General features: G+C 33.2%; 1 pseudogene; it reads left to right on the forward strand.

The window, feature by feature from the left end:
* The first annotated feature begins 3,238 nt into the window (after window positions 1-3,238).
* On the forward strand, window positions 3,239-5,860 carry LOC149222817 (uncharacterized; annotated as a pseudogene).
* The last annotated feature ends 1,080 nt before the right edge of the window (window positions 5,861-6,940 follow it).

Raw genomic sequence — 6,940 nt, forward strand, 5'->3', positions numbered from 1 at the left:
TTTCTCTCCATCTCTCCCTTGTTAGTCCCTCTCTCTCTCCACTTCTCACTCTCTATGTCTTTCTTCTTCCCTCCCTCTCTCCCCCTCCAACTCCATATCTTTATCCCTCCCTCTCTCCTCCTCTCTCTCATCCTTCCTCTTTCACTCTTTCTTTCCTACATTTATCTCTCTTCCCCCCCCCCCTCTCTCTCTCTCTCTCTCTCTCTCTCTCTCTCTCTCTCTCTTCCCTCCAATCCTCTCACTATCTCCCTCCCACTCTCCTATCTCTTCCCCCTCCATCTTTGTGTCTCCCTCTCCCTCTTTTACCCTTCTCTACCTCTCTCTCTTTTTATTCCTCCTCTCCCCTCTCCTTCAGTTTATCTCCATCTCTCCCTTGTCACTCCCCCTATCTCACCACCTCTATAACTTTATGTCTTTGTTCTTACCTCCCATATATATAGAGTTAATATATATCATGATATATTAATATATATTATAATATAACAAATTTAATATTGGATTAAAACAAAGTTATTATATTTAATAATATCAATATTATGATATATTAATATGAATATTAGATTTAATAATAATAATAATAATATTTTAATATTAATATTATGGTTAATAGTATTTTTTGCATGGTATTAATAATAATTTGGCCCATGGTATTTTGCCCATAGGCTTCACCTAAATAAAACCTATTTTTTGAGTGTTAGTAAGTGTAAAGAGGTTTATGGAGCAAATATAAAAAGAGGTTTTATTTATTTACCATACCTCTTGTTTATTTATATTTTTATTTATTTATCATATTTCTTTTATTTACAATGGTATTTGGCCCATAGGCTTGGTATATAATTAGATGTTGATTTCTAATCTTATCTGATAAATAAAGCCTATTTTTTGAGTTTTCATAAATATAAAGAGGTTAATGGAGTAAAGATAAAAAGGGGTTTTATTTATTTACCATACCTCTACTTTATTTAATTTTTTTTTTTAATTTTTATTTACCATACCTTTGGAGTAAATATTAAAAAAGTCTTATTTATTTACCATAGTTTATTTATATTTTTATTTATTTACCATAGCTCTTTTTTTTACTATTCATAAACCTCTTTATATTTTAAATTTATGTTGTGTTTATACATAATAATAATTAGATTGATTTTTAAATAGGACCGACATTAGATTAACAATGTTGAATGTTGAATGTTAAATATAGCGTTTACATTTATGTTTATTTACATTTAAGTTTACATGTTTACGTTTTACATGACATCTACCCCATGGGGGCAATAATTATTTTATTTTTTAATATGAAATTACAAATAAATTTGAAAAATACATATAAATAACCAAAAACAATTTTATACTAATTAAAATAAAATAAATTTCAATTAATTGAAAGTTAAAATAATATTATTTGACTGAAAAGTTGCTTTCTGTTTTTGAAGAGAGTAAAGAGATTTGTAATTATTTTATTTAAACTTTGAATTACAACAAACTTAATAATTTAATAATTTAAATTGCACTAAATGTGGGGTTTTGGGTGATTTTTCCTTAAACCGTAAGGGTTATAGATCATCTTGCCTTGAGAATTGGCAGTGTAAAGACATTATTTTACATCTGGCACTGTTTCTACCAGGGTAAAACCTATCCAAATCTTTGAGGATAAAATTGGTTCAGATCGTGCGTCTCGATTTTCAATGGATCCATGTGTTTGGTGCCCCTGAAAACTGACATCTCAACCATCAGAGTGATTTGAGAAAGAGAGATGTAGTGAGTTGCTGAAACCTAGAAAAAAACTAGTAGGTTTTTAGATTCAAAGTTCCTTGTAATGGAGACATGGTGGGTGCTTCAGATGTTGGTTACATGTCTGGCAGTTTGAACCGCTGCCGATGGATCAATGGATGTCGAGGTTTCATCGAAAGTCGGTCTTTGAAAAAGTTGAGGAAACCTTCGGATCCAATGCTGGATTACTCTCACATTGTTGTTGAGCTAAATCAAATATTCAGCTTGCAGAATGATTGATCCAATAGTTACGCACTATGGCAAAGGTCAACTATCTTGCTTCTTGGCTAATCCAGATATTGTGCTAGATCTAGTGAGTAACTCTTCGTAATTGATTTTAGGTATTATGGGGTATTTCCATATTAATATTTTATTTTTATTAGATTGCGTTTTTCATCTATATATGGAAGATGACAATGGATGGTTCCAAACTTAGATTTGACATTTTTTAATTATTTAAAACATATTTATTTGATTTTTCTGAAGCTTCTCTACATTATTTATTTCTCTTGGGAGATCAGATCTTCCATATATGTCTTCAAAACTTGGACCCAAAAAACCATTATCATTTTTCTCTTAAATGTGCTATTTTTTTTGTTGAAATCAAATTGCAGATATCAGCAGACATGGTTGCGAATGCAAATTTAGTAGCCATGGACAAACATGCAGGAAATCATGGCAGGAAGGTTTATCAGTTTTCTTCTTCGGTGGTAAATCCCATAAAAAATCAAGAATTTAAAAAAAAAATATTTGAACATTTTAAATGTAATCCCTACATTGATCGCAAAGGAAACCCAGTAAAATTGTTGAAGCAATTGACCTGGGTTAATACTATGGAGAAATATGGGCAAACTCTGGACACAGGGGTTAGTTCACCAGACAATGTAAGTTGTAACGATACTATGTGTTTCTTACTCAAAGTTTTGATGACTATAAGTGGAATTTGAAAAGTTAAACTTTTCATATAATTTTTGCATATAATCTTTGTTCAAGGAGTAGATTCATTATTTAATCTAAAGAATTATTGATTCACCATATATCTATATATATATATAATGAATCATTGCAAACTGATAGTTATATTGCAGAAAGCGGGGTTATCAAGATCATCTACAAAATATATATTACATCAATTGAAGCACCTGGAAAGGATATATGAGCCATATGAATTCTACGAAGGAAGGTGAATTATGTGCAATGGAGATGAAATACAAATTTATTGGTGTTGTATTTTTTTAACATTTTGATTGGTAATCAAGGAGCATACATTAATAATTTTTTTAATATATTTGTGAAGATTCGATACAATTCTGAAAAATTGTTTCAAGAGCTCTCTGAAGATGAATGAGACAATTTCAGATTTGATGTGAAGATGAACAAGACAGTTTCAGATTTGATGTTAAGATTATCAAGTGGAAAAATTACATCGGAAATATTCATATTCCCTGACTTGGTGAATATATATTAAATGGGTGAATATGTATTAGTGGATCACAATGGTTGCAATGGCCATGAAGACATCAATTTTCACTTCACTGGGTTCACTATTTCTGGGAGAGTGATGGGGGCTGTTGGAGCAGAAAGTTGTCCAGATATAAATGGAGGTCGTGCCAATGTGAATGTTGAACTCATTTCCACCAACAATGATCTCATTAATGATGTGTTTACATCGCAGGGAGGCAGTTACATGTTTACAAATATTACTCCAAGGAAATATAGGCTGGTTGCTTCCCATCATGAATACATAAACTTCATCAATCCTTGAGCAGTATAGTAATATTAGGTCATATCAAATCCCACTACATTTTTTTTCGAAAAGGAAAGGCCATGATATTTTTTTCTCTTTGCCTTTGTTTGATACATAGAAAAAGTTTGGAGATTCCTTAAGGATGAGTGTCCAGAGGACGCAATAGCCCTCCATGAAATCAAACGTGAAGAAGTGGAAAGAGCGGGCTCTGTGATCCAATTGTTAAATAGAGGAAGAATATACAAGGTCATACCTAATGTCGATCCTAGCTAGGATGGCGCTATGCATGAGGTACAATGATTGAGGTTTATAGATTATATTTTCTATAATATTCTCTTTCAAATACATGATTCTCATGTTCTATTAACAATTGTCCAAAGAGGCTCTTCGGTGATGGAGTTGGGCTTTGGAAATCTGGTAGTAGATGACATCTTTTATGTCCCACGTTATGATATGGATGGCTTAGTTGTTTCTCAGGGTAACCCTATTTTAGGTGTTCATGTCTACCTTTATTCAGATGATGTCCATGAGGTGAAGTGCCCTCAAAGAAGCTCCTTGGCCAAATCAAGTGCTCTGTCATGCAATATGTGATGCATATGGGAAATTTGCTTTTAATTTTATTCCATGTGGAAAATAAAAGTTGTTGCCATTCTACAAGGGTGAGAATACAATATTTGATGTTTCACTTCCATCTATAGAGGTTGTTCTTGAGCATAGTCATGTTAATATATCTCAGCAATTTTAGATCACAGGTTTCTCAGTTGGAGGACTTATCGTGACTTCTGAAGGAGTCCATTTTGAAGGTGTTAAGATATTAGTTGATGGACGAGAAAGAGCTACAACAGATGTCCAAGGATATTACAAACTTGATCATGCAACATAAACATGCTACACAATCAAGGATGAGAAGGATCACTTCGAGTTTAGTAGTTTGGAGAATTTCATGGTTGCACCAAACATGGCTTCAATCCCAAAGATAGAAGCAACACACTATAATATTTGTGGTTCCCTAAAATTAGTGACAAATGGTTATTATGGCAAGCATCAAGTTGCCTTGACACATGGGCTAGACAATGTTAAGCCTCAACTAAAGAGGATTTATGATATGGGAAACTTCTGCTTCGAGGTTCAACCATGTTAAGATTGAATATCCCCACTAACCACAATAGCAGAACGTGATTCTGGTCTTCAATTTTCACCATCACATATTGATGTGACAGTAACTAGACCAATGTTTGGCATTGAATTTATAAAGGCCCTTGTTGATATCCGTGGATTGATAATATGCAAGGAAGGATGTGACTCCTCGGTTTCTATATCAATTACTTCTCTAGCCGTTGAACTCTAGGTTCATAGAAGCTTAACTCTTTAAGTTTAACAAATGAGAGTAATGACTTCATATTTGAGAAAGTCCTACCTGGTGCATTGTGTCTTGAGGTAAAACATGGACCTTCATTTGATTTGTTAGATTGGGATGATGAGTAGTGTTGGGAGAGAAAGGTCATTGATGTCAATGTTGGATTTTTTGATCATTCAGAGATAGTGTTTATCCAAAAAGGCTATTGGTTGCATATTTTGTCTACTCATCCTGTGGCTTCTTACATCGTACAGCCAAACAAAGAACCAATGAATTTGTTGATTGAGAAAGGATGGTAGAAAATCTTCTTAGAAGCTTCTCGTATGCACATGCTTCATTTCGAACTTGTGCATTTTCTTTGGAACGTCTTCATTAGAATTCAATGAATTGAACCATAAGCCTATATATTTGACTGGTGAAAAATATCTACTGAGTGGTGAAATACATGTTGATTCAAGTTCTTATCCCAAAGAAAATGAGTTGTCTCGAATCATTATTGTAGACATATGGAAAAAGGAGGGTTCATTTATAGTTATGATCAATAATGTCAAACTTGTTTCAAGTGATAATGGACCAAGCAACATTGATGTATATTAGTACACTCACTGGGCCAATCTTGAAGATGAAATGGTCTTTGTTCTAAGAGATAAAAGTAATGCTAGTGAGAAAAATAGTTTTGAAAAGATCTTTTTTTATCCAAGAAGTCGGCATGTTGCTATTAAAATTGATGGGTGCCAACTTGTTATTCCTTCTTTTGTGGGGTTCCTAGGAAAGTACATTCAGCGTCAGTGCTGCCAGCAATCCTAGGTGTTCACATTAAAATAATTGCTCAAAATGACAGTAGTAATGGTCTTCTAAAAAAGGGTGACGTGGTTCTTCAAACTTCGACAGGATCAGATGGTCTATTTTTGGGTGGTTATTTGTATGATGATACTGAGTACTATGTTGAAGCTTCCAAGGGATATCATTTAAAAGCACTTGCATAGGACCCATTTTGAAGCTTAGCTATATGTTCATCCAATTTTTTTGGACAACCCACTCGACTAGCCAAACCATAAAGAATATTTGATCGTCAGTATTCGACCTTCTATGCACTCCCTGCGTTTGTGGTCCTCAATAGAGGAATCACTGAATTTGCATCAAACAACCACTAGATATGGACAAAACCTCTTCAATCGCATTGCTTCAAACTACAACCATGTAGAGATTTTACTATTACTTTCAACGCTTTACAATGAAACTAGTGTAAATGCAGGTTGTATGTGGATAAAATATAAACCATTGTAAACGCAAGTTGTCTTGTATGTGTATGCAGGGGCATACATGATAAAATATTTGAGAGTGAATGGGATACTGTTTCAAGAGCTTTCATGCTCTATCTTGAGACTCAATATGCAACATGGAAGTAATTTGACCATACTGGAAATGGACTCATATCCCGATAATGCATACAATTTCTTTGTGGACATATTGATTGAGATGATGGGGAGCTTTAAATCATTAAAGGAGCTGGTCATATGTGTTGTGCCTTTGCTTAAAGAAATATGTGTCTTCTCAATTTGTTGTTCGAGAGGCTTTCTAATCTCTGATGTTTGTTAATGGGTGACAACTTTATCTTAGTAAAAACAAAATTTTTCTTTTTCTTTTACATGTGTAATGAACAACATGTTTCAATGTTTAAGAATGTTTTCATTTGCTACTTAGTTGTCAGGTATAGCATAAAAAAAAAATTATACAAAGGATATATTGATGTAACTTAGGTTGACTATTATGTTTTGGTTCATTATTATGTCCTGTTTGTAGATTCAGTATATCTAATAGATATGAAACAAAACCAAGTAACGACTTTGTTTCATATCTATTCCTTAATGAAAATCTACACTACCTAAATTAAAAAAGTTAACCTGCTATAAGATGTGAAAAGACCATAAAATTCTTCCATGGTTTTTTTCCATGATGTTCATAATGAATATTTATGTCTTTTACCTCGTAAATGAGTGTAGAGTTGGCTTATTCTAGTTTTGAAATGCAATGTAGGAACTTTCAAAATATCCCATACCTCGACG

This window comes from Pinus tabuliformis, chromosome Q (assembly GCF_031772625.1).
Source record: "Pinus tabuliformis cultivar Carrire ecotype Pingquan chromosome Q, CPIR1, whole genome shotgun sequence".
In the NCBI taxonomy this organism is placed as follows: Eukaryota; Viridiplantae; Streptophyta; class Pinopsida; order Pinales; family Pinaceae; genus Pinus; species Pinus tabuliformis.